The following is a 24,674-nucleotide window of genomic DNA, read 5'->3' as shown; positions in this document are numbered from 1 at the left end:
CTACATTACCAGCACACTCTTAAGTGATGCCAGTGCTGCTGTTTCCACAGGTCTCGTTCTCCTTTGGCCAGTCTCCTAGGAGAGGGAGAGAGAAGAAAGCACCCTCCGAAGTGATCAGAGCAGTTCATGATGAATATCTGTTTTATGAATGGCCTTCAGATTGATCATTAGGAGACAGCAGGACTAATGCAGGGGTTCTTAAATTTTACCTGGGGTACTTTTGAACAGATTTCTGGACATAAATCCCAGAGATTTAATCTTAGGTTTAGAGATCTTTTGGGAAAACATCAAGTTTAATAATAAGCACTCCATATAATTCTGTTGTGTTGGGATTTTGACTGACATTACTCAAAACTGCGTGTTAACTTGGGGTTGAGCATATAGTATTGAGCATTCCTTTCCAAGAGCATAGCATCTCTATTTTATTGAAGTCATATGTTTGAGGATTACTAGAAACCTTGTTAGATTTTGTTTGAAAGAAACAAAGGAAAGGGGGACATAGTACTTGTTGGGTGCCTGTGGGAAACTTGCTTAGACTGTTTGAAGGGCTGGTCTTTATTACATAGGTCCTCTAAGATCAAGGGGGACAGTGCATTCTAGTAATTTATAATTTATGGGGAATTTTTTTAGAACTATTGTTAGTATATATAGAACCTCACCATGGAAGGAAATAACTGGTTTTACTTGTTTCCTTAGCTTTCTTCCTATTGCATTTCTATAAATTATTTCAGTTTGAAAAGAATTTGTTCTTAGAAAAGCTGTGATCATATACTTTCAAAGGTGTGACTTTCCAACAGTATCTCTGAACAGATTACTTCAGGTGGGAATATTTTTAGGAAAGTTCCAGTGGGTATCTGAAATCTCTTACCTGAGAGTTTCACTTTAGTCATTGTTAACCAGAAGTACACATTATTATGCTCTTTCAGATAAAGTATATTCTAATATAAACCTACATGACTTAAAGATCCACAAGCTGAATGAGTAAACTAAAGTCTTGGTATCAGTGCTTTTAAGACAAAACTTGTTTTAATTTTTTAATAGTACTTGTTCTGAATGAAATTTTAAATTTCTTTTTATAGAACATTGTAACAGATAAAAATTCCAGTGATAAACATTATAAAGTTATTGCATATTGACATATTTTGTTAGAGACTTCTAATTATCTAGAGAACTTTCTTCTACATTGTCAAATTTAATGTATTCACCAGTTCTTAAGTAGACATGATAACAGAACTATGTCCAGTTTTAAAGAGAAGGTATGTGAGGCTAACAAAGGTCAGGTACCCTTAGAAGCCAGTTCATAGACAGTGTAAGGAAGGGGAGATATATATATATACACAGAGACACACACACATATATATATATAAGAGAGAGTGTGTGCATGCCAGAATTTGGAAGAGTTATAGTTGTTGTATATTTCAGTAGAAGTAGTTAAAAAAAAAACACAAACTCTTTTGGATAGCATATTTCTTTGAGAAGTTATAGATACTTTGCTTAGGAAAATTTGCATATATACAAATTGTGCAGATTTCAGAGAGTGTATATGTATTATGCAAACTATCCTTATGGTATATTCCTTCATTTTTATACTTTATAAAAATGTATTCAAGCTTTTGTGTTTTAGTAGCTTAGATAGTAGTGGCTATACATGTATTAGTAGTGGTACTAATACATGAAAATATAAGTCAAAGTATATAGAGAATTCGTTTTTCTAACCTATATACACTTAACGTGATTTTGGGGAGGAGATTCTGCTGCTGATGCCAATATTTGTGTGTGTGTGTGTGTGTGTGTCTGCATTTAAAGAGTTTTGTGTACAGTTTCTATCAGTAAGATTGGCTTTTCTCTTAAAAGTGCATAACATGTTTCTAAGGCTGTGTTCAGCCGTATCGCTGAGTATCGGAAGAGTTTGACCAAATTCTTCCTTAATGTTCTGTGGTCATTAACAGTATGCACAGATGGGTTGTAGGTGTGCCCAGATGGTTCCCCTCAGCACTGAAAGTGGCCCTGTTGTGGTTGGAGGTCCCTGCTGGTCAGCAGCTCAGGCTGAAAGCAAACTCTGCCATTCACATCATTTCCCCAGGGCGCTGGCCAGGTGGTTGGGAAGCACTGAGTTGGATAATAACACTGGATGGTTTTCTATTAGTAGGATAAATACGGATTCAGTCAATGGAATATTAAGCCCAGGGAGTGTTAGAGGCCCGTGAGAAAAATATGCTCCACTCGACCTGACAGGCCTAATTAATCAGGAAATAAATTTGAGCTGTCTTTAAAAAGGAGGAATTAACACCGCTAGTCTTTCAGTTTGAGTCTTATTTTTGTTTAGTAACATCAAGATAAACCAACTTGAAACTTGTAGAGTGTGCTTTTCTTAGGCTTACACAGAATGTTTAAATATGTATCTGTTTTCTGAGCCAAGGTTTTGCTATCAGGCCTTGAAGTAATAGATACTGGCCCTCTGCTGATACTTGGGCTCCATGGGGTGATTTTTCTCAGCAGTTCCCTCCCCCTCTTCTGAAGTAATTACAGAAGGCGCTGTGTTTACTTGGCACACTTTGAACTCGTTAGACAAAGTGCATGCATAAGCATCAACATGTTAGGGCCAGTGTAGTGATAAGGGATAATGCCAGGAGAAGTTAACATATCCTGTTCAGTACATTCGATCTTCTGTGACTTTAAAGAAGATGTTTCTCTTACTTGTTTTGAATGATTTGGAATTACAATGCTTCCCAACTGTCTCATGCACAGTCATAACCATTTTTTGTGCTTTTTATTTGCTAACGATAGCTGTTGTGTATGATTTTAATTCTGCTTTAATTAACCAGATAGTGGAATGTAGTTATGGATGGAAGTTGTGTAGTGTTAAGTTAGCTTAATTTCTATGTGTTGAAAAATTGGGGTTTGCCTTCTCTCATCATTTCATGTTAATGTCTTAAATTGGAATGGCTTGAACTGCAGCTGTCTTCAAAACTTGGAAATAATGCTATTTTCATTTAATAAAAATATAATTTATATTGTAAATATCTAAAATAAAAAATGAGGGAGAACTCACTTGCTAATGGAATTTAGATTAAATTGCCTTGCTTATCTACAATAAATATCTGATACTGAAATTATAAACAAGTTTTTGGAGGATGAGTATGTTTTAAAGACTTTGTAAACCTTTCAAGGTAAAGAATCAGCCAGCAATGCAGGAGACCTGCGTTCGATCCCTTGGTTGGGAAGATCTCCCGGAGAGGGGAATGGCTACCCACTCCAGTATTCTTGCCTGCAGAATTCCGTGGACAGAGTAGCCTGGCAGGCTATAGTCCATGGGGTCGCAAAGAGTCGGACATAATTGAGCAACTAACACACACAGTATTTCAAAAGTTTTTTAAAAGAAGAGTTTTGTTTTAGTATTTCTTTTCCTAACGGCAGTCATCCAAAATATTTTAAGATAGAGTTAAAACATCCCATAGAGCTCATTTTCATTTGCCTAGTGTCTGTTTTACCTGTCCTTTACTCCCCCTCAGTATCTGTGTGATGGATTTATTTACAAACCCAGATTCCCCAAATCTCTATCTCTGTAGTATACTCCTCCTTGTCTCTGTTGTAGACATGATCTAAAAAACTTGAACTTCTCACCAAATCAACAACTTCCCTGACTCCATTGGAAGGGAAGCCCACTCATAGTCACACAGGTGAGAAACAAGAGATGAGTTTGTCATCTCCTTTTTATAAATGTCTTTTTTTTTGCCTGGACTGTTAAAGTAGCTCTGTGGGGGTGTGAGAATGTATGTATGAATGTCCCAGTAACCTTGTGTTAATCCTCTTCCTGTATCTGTTTGAGACTTTTTTTCCTTCATACTGAAGTTCCTTTCTAATTTGGCTCCACACTGAAATTCCTTTCTAATTTGTCTCTTCTTCTGCCCTTGACTTCTTTTCACTCATCAAACAATGCTGGTTAATTGTTATCTTTTATAAAAATTCTTTTTTCCCCCCTCTTTTTGGATTGATTAAGGTTCTCTTTATCTCATTATCCCACCTCCCATTAATTGGAAGCTATATCTATTTTTTTCCCTCTATTTTTTTTAGTAGTTGTTTAATAGAAGACTACTTCCCAGGTGGTACAGTGGTAAATAATCTGCCTGCCAATGAAGGAGACGCAAGAGATGCCGATCGAATCCTGGGTCAGGAAGATCCCCTGGAGTAGGAAATGGCAACCCACTCCAATATTCTTGCTTGGAACGTTCCATGGACAGAGGAGCCTGGCAGATTGCAGCCCATGGGGCTACAAAGAGTCAGACATGACAGAGGAACTGGGCACCACAATAGAAGATTATAGTTAATATTTCTTTAATGCACGAATATTACGAGAACTGCAGAATTCTCTAACTCCTACATAGCATCACCATTCTCTCTTCCCGATTTATGATGTCATTCTCCAGGATTTTGCAACTATTGTCTCTTTTCATTATAAACTGTAATTATACTTAGTGTTTTATATTGTTGTTCAGTTGGTAAGTTGTGTCTGACTTTTTGTGACACCATGGACTGCAGCACACCAGGCTCCTCTGTCCTCAACTACCTCTTGGAGTTTGGTCAAATTCATGTTCATTGAGTCGCTGATGCCATCCAACCATCTTATTCTCTGCTGCCCCCTTCTCCTTTTGCCTTCAATCTTTCCCAGCATCAGGGTCTTTTCCAGTGAGTCAGCTCTTTGCATCAGGTGGCCTCGATATTGGAGCTTCAGTATCAGTTCTTCCAGTGAATGTTCAAGGTTGATTTCCTTTAGGATTGACTGGTTTGATCTCCTTGCAGTCCAAGGGACTCTCAAGAGGCTTTTCTAACACTACAGTTCGAAAGCATCAATTCTTCTGCACTCAGCCTTCTTTATGGTCCAATTCTCACATCCATACATGACTACTGGGAAGACTATATCTTTGAATATACAGACCTTTATCGGCAAAGTCATGTTTCTGCTTTTTAATACACTCTTCAGGTTGGTCATAGCTTTCCTTCTAAGGAAAAAATGTCTTTGAATTTCATGGCTGCAGGCACTGTTCACAGTGATCTTGGAGCCCAAGAAAATAAAATCTGTCACTGTTTCTGCTTTTCCCCCTTCTGTTTGCTGTGAAGTGTTGGGACCGATGCCATGATCTTTGTTTTTTTAATGTTGAGCTTTAAGCCAGCTTTTTCACTCCTATCTTTCATCCTCATCAAGAGGCTCTTTAATTCTTCTTCATTTTGTGTCATTAGAGTAATATCATCTGCATATCTGAGATTGTTGATGTTTCTCTCGGCAATCTTGATTCCAGCTTGTGATTCATCCTGCCCCGCATTGCACATGGTATACTCTGCATAGAAGTGAAAAAAGCAGGATGACAATATACAGCCTTGTTATACTGCTTTCCGAATTTTGAACCAGTTAGTTGTTCCACATCCAGTTCTAACTGTTGCTTCTTGACCCACATACAGGTTTCTTAGGAGACAGGTAGGGTGGTCTGGTATTCCCATCTCTTGAAGAATTTTCCACAGCTTGTTGTGATCCACATAATCAAACGCTACACTAAAGTGTAGTCAATGAAGCAGAAGTAGATGTTACTCTGGAATTCCCTTGCTTTCTTCATGATGCAGTGAATATTGATTATTCACTGGTTCACTGGTTCCTCTGCCTCTTTGAAACCCATCGTGTATATCTGGAACTTCTTTGTTCAGGTACTGCTGAGGATATTGAGCATAACCTTGCTAGCTTGTGAAATGAGCTCAATTGTCTGGTGGTTTGAACATTCTTTCTCATTGCCCTTCTTTGGGATTGGAATGAAGATGCCCTTTTCCAGTCCTGTGGCCACTGCTGAGTTTTCCAGATTTGCTGACATTTGAGTGCAGCACTTCAGCAGCTTCGTCTTCTAGGATTTGAAATATCTTGGCTGAAATTCTGTCACCTCCACTGACTGTGTTCACAGTAGTCCCTCCTAAGGCCCACTGGACTTCAGACTCCAGGGTGTCCTGCTCTAGGCCAGTGACCCTACTGCTGTGGTCATCCAGGTCATTAAGACCTTTTTTGGATAGTTCTTGCCACCTCTTCTTAATCTCTTCTGCTTCTGTTAGGTCCTTACCATTTCTGTCCTTTATTGTGCCCACCCTTGCATGAAATGATCCCATGATCTCTCCAGTTTTCTTGATGAGCTTTCTAGTCTTTCCCAGTCTGTTGTTTTCCCGTTCCTTTGTATTGTTCATTTCTTACCTCTCCTTGCTGTTTTCTTGAACTCTTCATGCAGTGGGTCTCTCTTTCCCTTTCTCCCTTGCGTTTAACTTCTCTTTTCTCCTCAGCTATTTGTAAAGCCTCCTCAGACAATTACTTTGCCTTCTTGCGTTTCTTTTTCTTTGGGGTGATTTTGTCACTGCCTCCTCTACTGCGTCAAGAACCTCAGGCACTCTGTCTACCAGATCTGATCCCTTGAATCTAGTCGTCACCTCTTCTGTATAATCATAAGGGATTTGATTTACGTCATACCTCAATCGCTTAGTGGTTTTCCTTCCTTCTTCAGTTTTAAGCCTGGTTTGAGCCACAGTCAGCTCCCAAGTTTTGTTTTTGCTGACTGTATAGAGCTTCTCTCCCTTTGGCTGCAAAGAACATACTCAATATGATTTCAGTATTGATCATATGGTCATGTCCATGTGTAGAGTCCTCTCTTGTGTTGTTGGAAAAGAGTATTTGTTGTCACCATTGTGTTTTCTTGACAAAACTCTGTTAACCTTTGCCCTGCTTCATTTTGTACTCCAAGGCCAAACTTGCCTGTTAGTGTTTAACAGTTACCTTCTTTTTTCCCCCCTTCTTTTCTTTCTTGTATGTCAAGCTTTCTATCCAGACTCAGCTGCTTTTACTCTGAAACATCCTTCCTTTTAGTCAAGGTCATTTTGTTAGCTCTAAAAATTTTTTATTTTGTCTTCATTCTAAAAAGACTCTTACTTGATGCGGAATTATAGGCAGATAGTTTGTTTCTTTCAGCATTTAGGTATCATTTCTCTACCTTCTTCATTTTTGAGAGGTTGGTAGTCACTCTGATCATTTTTGTGGGTAATCTGCATTTTCTTACTGGTGGCTTTGATGTTTTGTTTGTTGCTGTGTTCTTTTACTGTGATAGTGTAAGTTTGGTTTTCTGTTATTGTAGAGTCCTTGAGTTTTCTGAATCTGCTGATTGATGTTTTTCATCAGTTGTAGACAATTCTCAACGATATCCTTTCTAATAAAGCCTTTTCTCTGTTCCCTTAGGTGATGGATGTGTGTTGAATCTTTTCACCGTGTCCTCCAAGTCTCATAACTTCTCTTTCTCATTTCCTACCTTTGACCCTTTGTCCTGTATTTTGCTGGTGCCATCATTCTGTGCATTCAGCTTCTCTTCCCGGTTCTGCTCCTTCATGTGTATTTCATCTGCAGTTTACCCTTTTCAGTTACTGTATTTTTCATATTAGAAATTCAATTTGTATGATAAAATTGCCTGGTCAGTTTTTGGCCTTGTCAGTTTTGATAACCTCTTAATCCCTTTTTATACTTCTATTTTCCTATTTTGTTTCTTTAAATCTGTGGAACATTGCTATTTAGTATTCCGTGTTTGGTAATCCCAGTGTACTTTAATCTTTTCTGGTCTCATTGTGTAGTTTGATTGTTCCTTCTGACTTCTGTTCATGGTGGCTGGTTTCTTGAATGCTCAGTGATTTCCTTCCTTCTTTTAAAAATGTTTGTTTGTTCTGTGCTCACAGTCTGTAGAATCTCACCGACTAGAGTTTTTTGAGGTTTGAGTGCCTTCCTCTAGAGAATATGAGTTTCTCTCTACCAGAAGTCTGGGTGTACCCACCTGAGCTATTAATAAATTGTTGGATTAAAATTTTTTTTTCTTGAAAAGTTTCAGGCAACTCTCCCACTTTATTCAGAGCCGAGACTAAGGCCGGTGCATGTATGTCTTTAGCACCGTCCGTGGGATGCACTGGTTTCTGTGTTACACTGAGGGTGCTTTGTAGGTCCAGGCCTTATGTGGTGGTCCCATCTTGGCCTTCTGCCTTATTCCAGTGTTGGCCTTTGTCCAGTGAAGCTTATGGATTCCTGCATCTTTCTTGTTTCTTTTTGTTTCAAGGGATTCTCTTGATCTGTCTCCATGATTATGTTCTAGCATTTTAAGGACTACTATACTAGGAAACATACTATACTGTACTAAACATACTATAAACTGTACTATACTAGGAAACTAGGATCACAGCAAACTGTGGAAAATTCTTAAAGAGATGGGAATATCAGGACACTTGACTGCCTGTTAAGAAATCTGTAAGCAGGTCAGGAAGCAACAGTTAGAACTGGACATGGAACAACAGACTGGTTCCAAATTGGGAAAGGAGTATGTCAAGGCTGTATATTGTCACCCTGCTTATTTAACTTATACGCAGAGTACATCATGAGAAACTCTGGGCTGGATGAAGCACAAGCTAGAATCAAGATTGCTGGAAGAAATATCTAACCTCAGACATGCAGATGACACCACTCTTATGGCAGAAAGTGAGGAATAACTAAAGAGCCTCCTGATGAAAGTGAAAGAGAGTGAAAAAGTTGGCTTAAAACTCCACATTCAGAAAACTTAGATCATGGCACCTGGTCCCATCATTTCATGGCAAATAGATGGGGAAACAGTGGAAACAGTGTCAGACTATTTTTTGGGGCTGCAGATGGTGACTGCAACCATGAAATTAAAAGATGTTTGCTCCTTGGAAGAAAAGTTATGACCAACCTAGACAGCATATTAAAAAGCAGAGACATTACTTTGCCAACAAAGGAACATCTAGTCAAAGCTATGGTTTTTCCAGTTGTCACGTAAGGATGTGAGAGTTGGACTATAAGAAAGCTAAGTGCCAGAGAATTGATGCTTTTGAACCGTGCTGTTGGACAAGACTCTTGAGAGTTCCTTGGACTGCAAGGAGATCTAACCAGTCCATCCTCAAGGAAATCAGTCCTGAATATTCATTGGAAGGACTGATGCTGAAGCTGAAACTCCAGTACTTTGGCTACCTGATGCAAAGAACTGACTCATTTGAAAAGACCCTGATGCTGGGAAAGATTGAAGGTGGGAGTAGAAGGGGATGACAGAGGATGAGATGGTTGGATGGCATCACCGACTCGATGAACATGAGTTTGAGTAAACTCTAGGAGTTGGTGATGGTCAGGGAAGCCTGGTGTGCTGCAGTCCACGGGGTTGCACAGAGTCAGTCGGACACGACTGAATGACTGAACTGGACTGATAACTAGGAAAGGTGATCTACCTTGAATTTGTAGTGTGACTAACATGTTGCCAGAAGCAGAAATTGCCATTTAAATTTTAATATGGTAAAATTTATTAGTTTTCATCTTTTTGGTGTTTAACGTAAGAAATTCAGTCATACATACCTTTACTTGTATTTTCTTTTAAAACTTTTAATGTTTTGTTTTTTAATATTTATATCTTTGTAATCAAATTCCTATTTGATGTGTTATGGGATAGTGCTGTAATTGATTTATCCTTTTCACAGTGATATATATGCAGTGTTTCTGATGCCATTTATAAATTTTTTAGATGGCTTTCATGTTTAAGTAGATTTGTTTCTGAGTTTGTTATTCAGTGGTTCTTTGTTTCTATGCTATTACCATATAATCTCATCAGAGTTTATAATTTTGATAATTGGGAAAGTGACTAACCCCATTCCTTTATCTTATTTCTTTAAAAAATTTGTTAGCTAGTCTTAGTTCTTTGTACTTCCATGTGAGTCTTAGAATCAGGACATCCAGTTCCATGAAAAACTATTACGGTTTTATTTAAATATATTGAATTTATCAACTCTGAGAAATTGAAAACTTTGTAACATGGCGCCACCTTTTTCATAAATATATAGATATGGAAAGCTGCACTTATTTAAGTTTTCTTTGTCTTGTATTAATGTTTTATGATTTACCTCATATATCTCTCATACGTTTTCTAGTTGCTTTATTCCTTGGTGCTTTTGTTGGTGATGTTATTGCTATCATAAATGATATCTTTTTATTTTTTCTTTTAGTTGCTCCTGTATAGGAATATAATTACTATAGAATTACTTTATGATGGACATCTGATGACTATAAACCTTTGCCTAAAATCCTTCTGTGGTTTCCTTATCTTCTGCAGGACAGAGTTCAAGCATCTTAGCATATGGTCTTAGCAATAATCATTCATGATTAGGATTATTTCTGACTCTTTACCATGCCTCACTAATGACTTCATGTTTTGGGACCTGTGTTTCAGCTGTAAGGAGCTAGTTATAATTCTTTGAATTTACTCTGGTTCTTAAAAGCTTTATTGGGATATAATTTACATATAATTTAATTTAAAATTATGATTGAATGAAGTTTAGTATATTTTATTATATAGATCTTTCTCAACTTACAACAGGGCCATGTCCCAGTAAACCTATTGTATGTTGAAAATATAAGTTGAAAGCACGCTTAATACACCTGACCTATCAAACATCGTAACTTAGCCCGCTTTACATTGAACATGCTCAAAATACTTATATTTGCCCACTTATAGTTGGGCAGAATCATCTAACACAAAACCTGTTTTTTAATAAAGTGTTGAATGTCTGTGTAATACTGAGTGGTTGTAAGTGTTTCACTTGTTTACTCTTGGGCTGACTGGGAGCTGTGACTCGCTGCTGTTGTCCTGCATCACACAAGAATGTCCTACTCTATAAGCCTACCTCAGGAAAGTACCAAAGTCTGAAATTTGAAGTGTTTCCTACTGGATGTGTATTGCTTTTGCACCATGGTAAGTGAAGTCACAAGTGGAAACACGGTCAGTCGGGGCTGCCTGTATCTGGTGCGTTTGGGCCACCACGGCTGCAGTTCCAGGCTGTTGTCATCGCCGCAGAGAGGCCTGCGCCCTGCCAGTCGCTGCCTCCCGACCCTGCAGTCAGCGGTCCGTTCCTCTGCCTCATGGATCTGCCTGTCCTGGGCGTTTCATGTAAATGCGATCGCCTGTAGCCTTTATGTCTCACTTCTTTCACGTAGTGTATCTGCAGATTTCATTCGTGTCTTAGCACGTATCCTATGTCGTTTATTTTTACGGCTGAATCATATTACACTCTTTGGGTAATACTGTGTTTTATTTGTGTATCAGTTGATGGACATACGTGTTGTTTCCACTTTTTGGCTATCATCAGTAATGCTTTTATGAACATTTGTGTACAAGTTTTTGTATGAATGTATATTTTCAGTTTTTCAGGGTATATTTTTAGTAATAGAGTTACTGGCTTGTATGATAACTCCACGTTTAACTTCTTGGGGAACTGCCAGAGTTTTCCAGAGTGACTGTATTCTCTTGAAATTTATGAAGGTTTCCAGTTTTTCTGTGTTTTCACCAATGCATTGTCTTTTTGATTAAAGCCATCCTAGAGGGTGTGAAGAGGCATCTCATTATGGTTTTGATTTCCATTTCCTTAATTACTGATGGTTCTGGGCAACTGTTCCTGTGCTTATTAGTCACTTATATATCTTCTTCTGGGCTTCCCTGCTGGCTCAGCTGGTAAAAAATCCACCTGCAATGTGGGAGACCTGGGTTCGACCCCTGGGTTGGGAAGATCTCCTGGAGAAGGGAACAGCTACCCACTGCGGTATCCTGGCCTGGAGAATTCCATGGACTGTATAGTCTGTGGGGTTGCAATGAGTCAGACACGACTGAGTGACTTTCACTTGGGGAAATTGCTGTTAAAATCTTTTGCTCTTTAATTGAATTATTAGTCTTTTATTGTTCAATGGTAAGAGTTCTTCATAGATTCTAGATACTAGATTTTTGTCAGGTGAAGAATTTGTAAGTATCTTCTCCTTTTCTTTGGATTATTTTTCACATTTTTTGAGAGTTTCATATTGAATATTTTATTAACAGCACAGTTGTCTTTTTCACTTTAATAGTGTTCTTTGAAGCATAAGCATTTAAAATTTGATAAATTTCCAATTTTTTTTTCTGCTTTGGTTGATTGTACTTTGGTGTCATGTTAACACCATTGCCTAGTCCAAGGTCATGATGACATACACCTATATTTTCTTCTTTTATTTTTTGAGCTTTTTTTTTTTTAAATGAAGTGACTTTATTTATCATTTAGTTATTTTTTGACCGCACTGTGCAGCGTGTTCTCCAGCTAGGGATCAGACACACCCCCTGAGTTAGAAGGTGGAGTCGTAGTCACTGGACTGCCAGGGAATTTCTTCTGTGTTTTATAATTTTTGCTCTTATGTTTAGGTCTTTCATCCATTTTGAGTTAACTTTTATGTGGGGTGAGGTGGAAGTCCAGCTTCATTCATTTACATGTGAATATTCAGTTGACCTAGCACTATTTATTGAAAAGACTTTTCTCATTCTGTTGTCAGTCATTCTTACTGGATATCAATTGACCATAAATGTATGGGCTTATTTTTGAGTTCTCAATTCTCTTCCATCGATTTATATGTCTATCCTTCTACCAGTACCACACTCTTTTGATTGTTGTAGCTTGGTGGGTAGTTTTTAAATTTTTTTATTATTTAAAACTTTTTTTTTTTTTTTGGCTATGCCAGGTCTTCATTGTTGCGTGTGGGCTTTCTCTGGTTGCGCGAGCAGGCTTCTCTTTATGCTGGCTTCTCTTGTCGCAGAGCATGACTCTAGGTGTGAGGGCTTCAGTAGTGCGTCTCACAGGCTCTAGAGGGCAGGCTCAGTAGTTGTGGCACATGGGGTTAGTTGCCCAACTACATGTGGAATCTTCCTGTAACAGGGATTGAATCCGTGTCCCTTGCATTGGCAGGCAGATTCCCAACAACTGTACTACCAGGGAAGTCCAGTAGTTTTGCATTTGGAAAGTGTGAGTGAGTCCTCCAACTTTTTTCAAGACTGTTTTTAAGTCCCTTGAGTTTCTATATAAATTTTAAGATCAACTTGTCTAGTTCAGAAAAAGAAAAAGGAGGGGGGACTTGATAGGGATATTGGGAGTTTGTTTTTTCTTTTTTAATAGGGATTTTGGGAGTACTTGGGGAATATTACTGTCTTAAGAGTTCATTCTTCTAGTCCATGAATGAGGGATGCCTTGACACTTATTTATGTCTTTAATTTCTTTCAGTGATGTTCTGTACTCTTCAGTATACAAATCTTTCATCTTTTAAATTTACTTTTTCTTTTTTTAAAGATTATTGCTGCTGTTGTCAGTGGAATTGTTTTCTTAATTTCTTTCTCAGATTGTTCATTGCGAGTGTATAGAAATACAATTCATTTTTACAATAATGATCTGGTACCATGTAACCTGCTGAACTTGTTTATTAGCTCTTTTTTTGTGTGGGTGTTTCAGGTTTTTCTATGTACCAGATTATGTCATTTACAAATAGATAGTTTCACTTTTAAATCTGAATGATCTTTCATTTATTTTTTTTTTACTAAATTACCCTGGTTAGAGTCAGTACCATATTGAATAGAAGTGGAAAGAACAGACGTTCTTGTCTTGTTCCTGATTGCACAGGGAGAGTTTTCATCTTTCTCTCTTGAGTGGATTTTTCACATGGTTTCCTTTTTTTTTTATTGAGATGATCATGTGCATTTTGTTTGTTTGTTTATTATGTTAACATGTTTTATTATGTGATTTTTGTATGTTGATCCAGCCTTCTGCACTCTTGCCCACTTGGTCACAATGTATAATTCTTTACATTCTTGGATTTGGTTTGCTATTCTTTTGTTGAGAATTTTCACATTTTTACTCATCAGGGACATTGGCTTGTAACTTTTTGTGACATGTTGGTTTAATAGAATGCTTGAAAAGTGTTTCCTTCTCTTGGAATTTGTGAAGGATTGGTGTAATTCATCTTAAACATTTGACACAATTCACTAGTGAAGCCATTTGGTCATGGGCTTTTCTTGGTTGGATGTTTTTTGATTACTAATGCAATTAGCTTTGGGAGCTTCCCAGGTGGTGTGGTGGTAAAAAATCCATCTACCAATCAATGTAGGAGACACAACAGACTCGGGTTTGATCCCTGGGTTAGGAATTAGGAAGATCCATTGGAGGAGGAAATGGCAGTCCACTCCGGTATTCTTGCCTGGAGAATCCCATGGACAGAGGGACCTGGCAGGATACAGTCTGTGTTGTTACAGAGAGTCTGACATGACTTAGTGACTGAGAATGGACATGGATGGATGGCGGTATCTTTACTTGCTACAGTGTTTTTTTTTTAATTAATTTTTGTTTTGGTGCTAGGTCTTCGTTTCTGTGTGTGGGCTTTCTCTGGTTGGAGTGACTTCTCTTCATTGCAGTGTGCAGGCTTCTCATGGCAGTGACTTACCTTGTTGCAGAGCACAGACTTTAGGCACCTGGGCTTCAGTAATTGTAGTTACGGTCCAGCTTCTTATCTGTACTTGACTACTGGATAAACTATAGCTCTGACTATATGGACCTTTGTCAGCAAAGTGATGTTTTTGCTTTTTAATAGGCTGTCTAGGTTTGTCATAACTTTTCATATGGGCCATGATTTCCTGTTTCTTTCTATGCTGATAAGTTTTTGTTGAAAACTACATGTTTTAAATGACATAATGTGGCAATTCTGGAAATCGGATTCCTCTACTTTAGAATTTACTGTTTTTTATTTTTCCTCATTTAGTGACTTTTCTTCAGTAATTGTGTAAAGCCTGAATTTTTTTTTTCTTTAGTGAAAGAAAGACTAGTCTTTGCTCTGTTACGTAAATAGTCAGATAATGATAGAACAGATATTTCCTTAAACACCTGGAAGCCATAAGTCTTCCAGCTTTTGCCAAAGGACTTTATGTATGTGTTGGCATAAATTCAGTTCTCTCATGCAGTTTACAACTACTTTATACTGGTCTTCCTTCTTCTGTAGAACCTCAGTGTTAGAATGCTAGGGCTAGTTGGGGATAATAAGGGCTGAGAGGCTAGGGCTGTCTCAGTTCTTCCCTGGGTGTGCCATTTTACTGTATGTATGTGTGGCCTTCTCAGTTCTTATGAATGTGTAATAGCTTTTCAAAGCCCCCTATAGACATCTCATTTCCAATTTTTCTATGCAAATATTTTTGGTCAACTTATTATCCCCAACTTGTTTCACTGCCAAGGGTGGCTGCAATGTTATACAATTGCTGTTGATTGTTTTAAACAAGCTCTCTGGCTATAGAACTAGAATGAGTCAGGTTAAATAAAAACAAACCCTGAGAATGAAGCTTTTCCAGAGAGCTACCTGACAGATCTGATAGTGAGGAGTCTTGGGCTTTTTGGTAGCTCTAAGTCTGTGTTATTTCTTCCATTGTCTTCAAGGCTGCAAGGCTAGTAGTTTTTGCATTTACTGTAGTTGTGAGCTTTATGTTTTCAAGACTGCTCTGGAGCTGGGAGAGAATAATGAGAATAGGACAAGTTGTCACAAAGCTCACTCTTTTTACTGAGATTGTCATTTTTCTTGAATAAAAACTCCTTGAATTGTTGCAAGTCTTTGTGTAATTTCCTGAGTTGTGAAAATATAGGTGTTGCCAGTTTTTACCAGTGTTCTTATTGCTTTTATGGAGGTATAGATTTTTGAAGGTTCTTAACTTTCTATTTTGGAAGTGTCCCACTTGTTTTTTACACTTGTTTTTGGGGAACTACTACACATCTTCAATATTCAGCTCATACATTACTTCTTTCTTCTGCTTAGTTGCTTCAGTCGTGTCCAACTCTTTGTGACCCCGTGGACTGTTGCCTACTAGGCTTCTCTGTCCATGGAATTCTCCAGGCAAGAATACTGGAGTGGATTGCCATGCCCTTCTCCAGGGGATGTTCCCGACCCAGGGATCGAACTCCGTTCTCTTATTCTCCTGCACTGCAGGTTGATTCTTTACCGCTGGGCCACCAGGGATGGAGAAGGCGATGGCACCCCACTCCAGTCCTCTTGCCTGGGAACTCCCGTGGACGGAGGAGCCTGGTGGGCTGCAGTCCATGGGGTCACTACCAGTCAGACACAGCTGAGCAGCTTCACTTTCACTTCCCTTTCATGCACTGGAGAAGGCAATGGCAACCCACTCCAGTGTTCCTGCCTGGAGAAGCCCAGGGACGGGGGAGCCTGGTGGGCTGCCGTCTCTGGGGTCGCACAGAGTCGGACACGACTGACGCGACTTAGCAGAGCAGAGGCACCGGGGAAGCACTGTTGCTCCTTCAGTGACGGCTCTTCTGGCTTTTCTCCACGTGCTACAGCTTTGTGGGTTTCCCTATGCTTTGAGCATGCTGTTTTATCCCACTGGTTACAATAGTTTGCTTATCCTTGCTTCTTACAAGCTTGTGGGATGTTTGAGACTACTTTTTATCTCTAGTTCTGGAGAGTTGAAGAATCTCTGGAGATTATCTGTAACTGTTAATATAATTTTACAAGTGATACAGGCCTAGAAGGGTAAGAGAGTAAATGCTTAACTAAGTATGTTTCTAAAACCCACTTCTGCTATTTGTGCAGTATATAATCATTATGCACTTAACTATTAATATTATATAGGATTATATAATGTTATGCATTGCTAGATATTTGCAGGTGAAAACAAGTCTATCTTGTTAGAATTTCATATGTACATGTGAAATAAGATTAAGAGATGACAAATATAAGGCTAGTTAATTTTAAACATAGTAGGAGCTTCTTTCTTTCTGAACTTCATAAAATAGTTTAGAGATTAGTGTATATATATGTATAAGTAATGAGTTTGATCTTTTTGATGAAAATTACAAATGAACGAGTATTTTTATGAAGTAATCTCATTTTTGTCCATTGATAAGTAATTTTCTTTTAACATGTTTCAGAAGTCATTAAAAATTTTAGGACCATTTTATAAAATACATAGATTGATGTTTTGACCTTTCATGTACTGGCTTCCACATACTGTTTTTTCTTTCCATCTCAAAACATTGAAACCTATCAATAACTTTTATCTAATTTAGTTGACTAGGTTAGGGGCAGATTGTAACTATTTTTGAAATTCTGTTTAGTCTCAAAAAGTGGTAAATATCCCATATTGTAGTTATCAAAAAAAATTTATGATGGGTCTATGAAGTCTTTTTCAAACTGTGTTAGGGAACTGTGTTAAATTTTTAGCAATGTTGTGGAAAAAACCAGTGTCAATAACTTCGGTGACAATGTTCATATTTTGAGTCTGTTTATATAATGTCTATACCTGCAAAATATAATTTCTTTTGTTTGGTATAAGCTGGATCCTAAGGTGGTATTAAGTATTGCAGGGAAATATGTGTACGGTGGGCTTCTTTTTTTTTTTTTTTTTCCATTTATTTTTATTAGTTGGAGGCTAATTACTTTACAACATTGCAGTGGTTTTTGTCTTACATTGAAATGAATTAGCCATGGATTTACATGTTACGGTGGGCTTCTGTTGTGGCTCAGCTGGTAAAGAATCCAAGTGCGGGAGACCTGGGTTCGATCCCTGGGTTGAGAATATCCCCTAGAGAAAGGGAATGGCTACCCACTGCAGTATTCTGGCCTGGAGAATTCCATGGACTGTATAGTCCATGGGGTTGCAAACAGTTGGACACAACCGAGTGACTTCCATTCACATCATATGGTATTAACCCGCTTTATCTTACTGTTACCTAACACCCCAAACGCAGGAGTATCACAATGCTAAATCATTGATTTTTGTTTGTAAGCTTCTGCTTTCGAAACATTTTTTGTGGTTCTTAGTTAATGAGAAGTGCATGATATTTGCATTCTATAGAAATAACCTTACAAATGAGGGCTAGCTTCTAAAGCTTGATCCTACCACTCATGTACTTGATGCCTATATAGGACTCTCTTAACTACAAACAAAAGTTTGCAGTTGAATACATCTCAACTTAGTGTACTAAAAAAAGGAATTTTATTCTTTGAATTGCAAGAGACTCTGTCCTGAAAGCAGTTGTACCTGAAGTCAATTGAACTTGCTTTGTATATATAGTAATCCTTTGGTACCCACAGGAGATTGGTTCCAGGGCCACTTGGGGTCACTAAAATCTGAGGATGCTGAAGTCCCTTATATAAAATGGGATAGCATTTACATGTAACCTACGTACATCTTGTAGTCTTTAAATCATCTCTAGATTACTTATAATACCTAATACAGTGTAAATTCTGTGGGAATAGTTGTCAGCATGCGGCAAATTCAACTTTTGCCTTTTGGAACTTTATGGAATTTTTTTGGGGGGTGGGATGTTTTCAGTCTGTGGTTGGTTGAATCTGCAAATGTGGAAGCTGTGGATATGGAGGGCCTACTGTAGTCTATTATATGTTTAAAATTATGTTAGTGTTATTACAAGCACCTTTAATGCTTCCACAGACTGTCATCCTATATGACATTATTTGCATATTTATTTGCATGTTGCTTGAAATACAGGTTTCTACTTCACTAAAAATTTTTATATGGTAGAATTCTATGAATAAAATCATGAGAAGAAGAATATGAATATTTTTAAGGCTCTTAATACATGATATATAATCTTAAAGTATGGTTATGGTGGAAATATTTTACTAATTTCCACATCCACCAAGAGCATATAAAAGATTATTGATTTTAGAGCATCCTTGATGACAAGTTTAATGAGGCTTTACTTTTTAATAATCCTTTTTTTGTGTGTGGGAAATTTTTTTAGGATGCAGGAACACAACTATAGCTAATGATAGATTGATTGAAAACTAAGGTATAAATAATGATAGCTCTTAAATATATCTCTTTCCCTTTGATCGCTTCTCTGGAGTTTATGCTTGGAAATCTAATTGCCAATTCCACATCCCAGCTGAATGTCCAACAGGCATCTCTAACTTAACATATCCCAGACTGAGAACTTACTCTACCCCAAATCTTCCCCGTTGTCTATTAAGAACTGTTAAGATTTTGAGATTTACCTTACTTGTAAGTTGGAACTTCCATGGTGGCTCAGTGGTAAAGAACTCACCTCCCAATGCAGGAGATGCAGGTTCAATCCCTGGGTTGGGAAGATCTCCTGGAGAAGGAAATGGCAACCCACTCCAGTATTCTTGCCTGGGAAATCTCATGGACAGAGCCTGGTAGGCTACAGTCTGTGGGGTTGCGAAAAGTTGGACATGACTTAGTGACTAAACAACCAGTTGAGTTAGCCTGCTATAAGTTTCATAGATTCTGGCGGAAGGCATGAGAGAAAAGATTTTGGTACTGTAGTATCTGTATCCAGAATACCAGGGTTTGCTCCACTTTCTAGAGCCTCAGTTCCCAGAGGGCAACGTGAAAGGGCCAGGTGATGCCTGTGCATATAGTGGGATTGAATTGAGTTGGCAAAGGTTCAAAGCCCAAATGAACTTTTTGGCCAACTCAGTTTTACAGGAGAGGAACACTGAGTTTAGGGAACCAGATGTTTTTATAATGGTTATTATATTTGCTCCAGGAGAGTTGGGGGCCAGGTATTATCATTATTATGCTAGGCAGTAAACAGACCTTCCCTTTGCTCCAAAGGGGATACAGGGGATCTTGTCTTCTAAGGCTGTTCATTACGTAGGCAGTCTTGATAAGATCGTCCAGAGCAAAGAGAGTCAGTGCCTCTGCCTGCAAATAGGCAGAAATATGAGAGATGCATGTTAAACTGTTTTCCAGCACAGTCTTCTCCATCTCAGCGGTGACTTCATCCTTCCAACTTCTCAGTGCAAAAACCTTGAAGTCATTTTTAGCTCCTATTTTTCTCACATCCAGGGTTATCAAGAAATCCTGTCAGCTCTATCTTAAAATTGTATCCAGATTTTTTTTTCTTCCATTTCTCACTAGTCCCACTGCCCTGCTCAAAATCACTGTTACCTTTCAACAGAATTAGTGTGGTAGCCTACCAGCTGGCTTCCTTACCTCCAGTGTTGCCTGTCTGCTTTCCACACGATAGCTGGAGTGGCCATATTGAAATACGAATCCAGTTATGTCAGTCCTGCTCAGTGGCTTCCCATTTTACTGAGAGCAAAAGGCAAAGTCTTTACCCTCATCCATACCCAAGAGCCTGTGTGATCTGGCTCCGTTTTAATCCTTTGACCTCTTTTTTGTTACACTTGCCTTTGCTCATTCTGCAGAATTTCTGGTCCCTTTGTTGTTGTTTTCCGTTTCTGAGTCGTGTCCGACTCTTTGCGACTCCATGAACTGCAGCACACCAGGCTTCCCTCTCCTTCACTGTCTCTTGGAGTTTGCTCAGAATCATGTCTACTGGTTCAGTGATGCCATCCAACCATCTCATCCTCTGTCTCCCACTTCTCCTCTTGCCTTCAGTATTTCCCAGCATCAGGGTCTTTTCCAGTGAGTTGGCTCTTTGCATCAGGTGGCCAAAGTGTTGGAGTTTCAGCTTCAGCATCAGTCCTTCCAATGAATATTCAGGGTTGATTTCCTTTAGGATTAATTAGTTTGATCTCCTTGCTGTGCTAGGTACTCTGAAGAGTCTTCTCCAACATCACAGTTTGAAAGCATCAATTTTTTCGGTGCTCAGCCTTCTGGATGGTCCAGCTCTCAAATTCGTACATGACTCCTGGAAAACTATCGCTTTGACGGTATGGAACTTTGTCACAAAGTGATGTCTCTGCTTTTTAATATGCTATCTAGGTTTGTCATAGCTTTTCTTCCAAGGAGCAAGCGTCTTTGAATTTCATAACTGCAGTCACCATCGACAGTGATTCTGGAGTCCAAGAAAAGAAAATCTGTCACTTTTCCCACTTTCCGCCATCTATTTGACATGAAGTAATGGGACCCGATACCAAGAGCCTGTGTGATCTGGCTCTCTTTTAACCCTTTGACCTCTTTTTCTGTTACACTGCCCTTTGTTCATTCTGCTCCAGGCTTTCTGGTCCCTTTGCTATTTTTCAAACATCAGTAGGCTTCTTCCTTAGAGCTCTTGCACACCTTCTTTTATCTCCCTAGAATGAACTTGCCTTGTTATCTCTGTGGGTCATTCCCTCACTTCCCATATTTATTTAAAGTCACGCCAGGCCTTCTCTAGGCATCTAGCATCTAGATCAAGAATTTCAACCTCATCCCTCCCTCTGCTGGACACAGTTTTATAGTCTACCATCCATCTCCATTTTAATTTTTTCTCTCCTCAGAATGTGTTGTCATCTTTTATATGGCATATATTTTACTTGTATATCTTGTTTCAACCTCTCTAGGACATAAGCTCACAAAGGATACAAGGGTTTCTCTGAATTACTTATAGTTTTGTTTCTGGCATGTAAAACAGTTCTTGGCACCTTGTGAGCAATTAATATATATTGTCCAATGAATGAATGATTTACATGGTAAAGAAGTGAAATTCTTTTTTCTAAATTTGTAGTGTATATTAAAAGTCCAGTCAACACCGAGGGAAAATGATGAATCAGTGGTTAATTGCTTTTTATTCACAGAAGATCAATATAGTAATTATAACTTGTCAGTTAAAAAACTATTTCCAGCACAACCAGTTTATTAATGTTAAGTCATTCAATCAGTAAATATTTGAGTGCCAGGCAAGGTGGTAGGCATTGATGATACTGGGATAAGTGAGGTGTATGTAGTTTCTTCCTTATAGAGCTTATGACCCGGTTGAAGGGAGAGGCACTAAATAAGTATAATAGATATAATTACTGTGATGGGTAAATTTTTAAAAGTTCATGTTGCAGGGGTTGCAAATTCAGATGCCTGCACAAGCCAGGCGCTTAATGTAAAAGAGCAAGGTGGGCCAGTACCTCATTGAAACCTTAAGAGAGGGAACGGTGAGGAGCTGCAGAGCACATGCCCTGTATGGAGGAGTGGCAACTGACTGACATCATACAGGAATAAAAATCCTCTCTCTCCTCATTTCCACGTTTTTCAAGAAAAACAGAAAAATCAAGATCGTCATCTGAAATATGCCAACCTTCTGAGGTACTGTGCAGTCTAAACCAAACCTGGTTTTGACCTAAAAGCCTGTTCTGTGTAAGAAATACTGCTTATTAAAGAAGGTATATCAAGAAGAAAACTCAGGGTATTGGGGGGGAGGACATTGTTCCCTCTCAGTAACCCCATTTTTCTTGTTCCTCCTAAATTGTAATATTATTCCCAGATCCTACATAGACTTTTCTTCTGGAGTAACAAAGACAGGTGTGGATATAAAAACATCACGCCGTGAGATTTATGAGAGAAAACCCCTCTGGCTTCATCTTAGCGTTGTGTAATTGGACTAGCTGCTTACCTTCTTTCTCAGTGTTGAGTTTGTTCCTCATCTGCAGAATGGGCATAAGTTAAATTGCTTCATAACATTACGAGAACTGAATGAGATCATGTACTTAGCAACGCTTTCTGTGTAGTTAGGGCTCTGTGAGTGTCTTGCTCTTGCTTTTTCTCTTTCCAACTCCCCCCTCCTTTTTTCTCCAGCCAGTCAAATGTAGCTGACTTACTCGTTCATTACCTTGTACCAGATAGCACAAACGGATACGATGACTTTAGCATGAATTTTAAGTTAGTAGTTCTTTTTAGAGATATTTTCACTTTTAAAAATAAAACTCCTGGAGTTCTTGCTTTAACCTAGAGTAATGAAAGTCTGATGTATCACAGGCCAGTGGTCATTGGCTCAAATCCTGCAGCCAAATAAGTGCCTGTTCCACTTAAGTTGAAGATAGTTTTCAAATGACATTGTTTTCTTTGGCAGTGGTTGAAACCAGAAGTTGCTGACGGCTTAGTATTTTTTCTATCTTGTTGACTAGCATGATGTCTGATGATACACACAATACAGAAAAAGACCATGTGTAATTTTATCCATTCCTCTCATCTCTCTTCATTCCCCAGGGAAACAAACTTGATAGAAGTAAACACTACTAAAGCCCAGACTTTCATAAACATGAAGTGCTTGTGTGTATCAGGATATTGGAACCGTAGGTATCCAAGATACCATAAACATTTTCTGTGGCAAGAGACTTATGGTGCCTTTGGGGAAGTTGTGAGTCTGGCTAATCAGCAGCAGCATTGTTATTCTTGTAAAATAATAATTCTCAGTGGTGGTGTTGGGGTTGTTGGATGGCAAGGGAGAGAGGAATTACTTGGAGAAAAACATCCTGAGACTCTTATTCTTTTTCTTCCAAGTTTATTATGAAAGATTTCAAAATGTACAGAAAGTTAGGAGGAGTAGTACTATGAATAACTATATGAAAATCATCTAGATTCAACTACTGATAATATTTTATCATTCCATTATTTATACATTGTTTAAAAACGTGGATAATTTTGAGTCAGGACTGCATTAGAAGAATTATTGTTCATTTTCTTAGGTGAAACAAAGGTATTATATAGGATAGTGTATGTATTTTAAGAATGTATATGTGTTTAAATACTCATGAAATATTAATACTAAGAATAAACTGACATGAATCCACAACTCACTTTCAAGTAATCCTCTGCTAGCCAAAAGCAGGTTTTATGGTTTCTTTCAAAATAGAGTTTAGTCGAGGATTATTTTTTTTATTATAATCTCATTTAAAATCTAGGATAACCTTACCCCCCTCATTAAAAAAATTTCAATTTTTTTAAACTAAGAAAATAAAGCGGTTCACCCAATTCTTCCAATCTCCCGCCCTTCACTTCTGGCAGCTACCAATTTATTCTGTCTGTGAGCTTAGTTTTTTTATATTTATTTAAAAAATCTTTTTAGATTCTACATGTAAGAGAGATCACATGGTATTTGACTTTCTCTGTCTGACTTATTTCACTCACCATAGTGCCCTTGCGGTCCCTCCATGTTGTTACAGACGGCAAGATTTCCTTCTTTTTCATGGATGAGTACTGTTTCTCTCTGCATTTGTGTGTGTGGCACAGATTTTAAATCTATTCATCCGTTGATGGCCAAGCTGTTTCCATATCTTGGCTATTGTGAATAATGCTACAGTGAACATGGGAGTACATGTGGTGTGGTGTTTAGTCGCTAAGTTGCGTCCATCTATATCTTTTCAAATTACTGTTTTTATTTACTGCCAATAAATACCCAGAAGTGGAATTGCTGGATTATACTGTAGTTCTGTTTTTAATCATTTGCGAGACCTCCATACTGTTTTCCATAGTGACTGCCCCGTTTTTATTCATACCGACAGCGCACAAGGGTTCCCGTTTATCTGCATTCTTCCCAGCATTTGCTGCTGCTTGTCTTTTTGATAATAGATGTCCTAACAACTGTGAGGGGATATCTCATGGTTTTGATTTGCATTTCCCTTGTGATTAATAATGTGAAGCATCTTTTCATGTACCTGTTCACCATCTGTGTGTCTTCATTAGAAAAATGTTTATTCAAATCTTCTGCCCATTTTCAAATCAGATTTTTTTTAAACTATTGAATTATACAAATTGTTTATGTATTTGGACATTAGCTTCTATCACATGATTTGCAAATATTTTCTTCTCTTCAGTATGTTGCCGTTTCATTTTGTTGATAGTTTCCTTTGCTGTGAGAGCTTTTTAGTTTGATATAGCTCCACTTGTTTAGTTTTGCTTTTGTTGCCTTTGTTTTTGATGTCAGGTTAAAAAAATCATTGTCAAAACCTATGTCAAGGAGGTTACTGCCTGTGTTTTCTTCTAGGAGTTTTACGGTTTCAGGTCTTACATTCAAGTCTTTAATCCATTTTGAGTTAATTATTATGTACGGTGTAAGATAGTGGTCAAGTTTCATTCTTTTGCATGTGA

The 24,674-nt window shown here is 38.2% G+C and overlaps 1 protein-coding gene across 5 annotated transcripts in view; it reads left to right on the top strand.

Annotated features, from left to right (window-relative positions):
* Nucleotides 1–24,674, top strand: part of BMP2K (BMP2 inducible kinase) — a 112,960-nt gene that overhangs the window by 16,009 nt on the left and 72,277 nt on the right. Inside the window, exon 1 of one of the 5 annotated variants that reach the window (XM_070458252.1) lies at nt 20,448–20,548. The exons of the other annotated variants lie outside the window; for them this stretch is intronic. The gene's annotated coding sequence lies outside the window, so the exon portion shown is untranslated. Of the gene's footprint in view, nt 1–20,447; nt 20,549–24,674 lie in introns of those variants that run through there. 5 annotated transcript variants of the gene reach the window in all.

The sequence above is a fragment of the Odocoileus virginianus genome, chromosome 29 (genome assembly GCF_023699985.2).
Source record: "Odocoileus virginianus isolate 20LAN1187 ecotype Illinois chromosome 29, Ovbor_1.2, whole genome shotgun sequence".
Lineage (NCBI taxonomy): Eukaryota > Metazoa > Chordata > Mammalia > Artiodactyla > Cervidae > Odocoileus > Odocoileus virginianus.
Note: the sequence above shows the minus strand (reverse complement) of the source record. Positions and strands in the feature narration are given on the sequence as shown.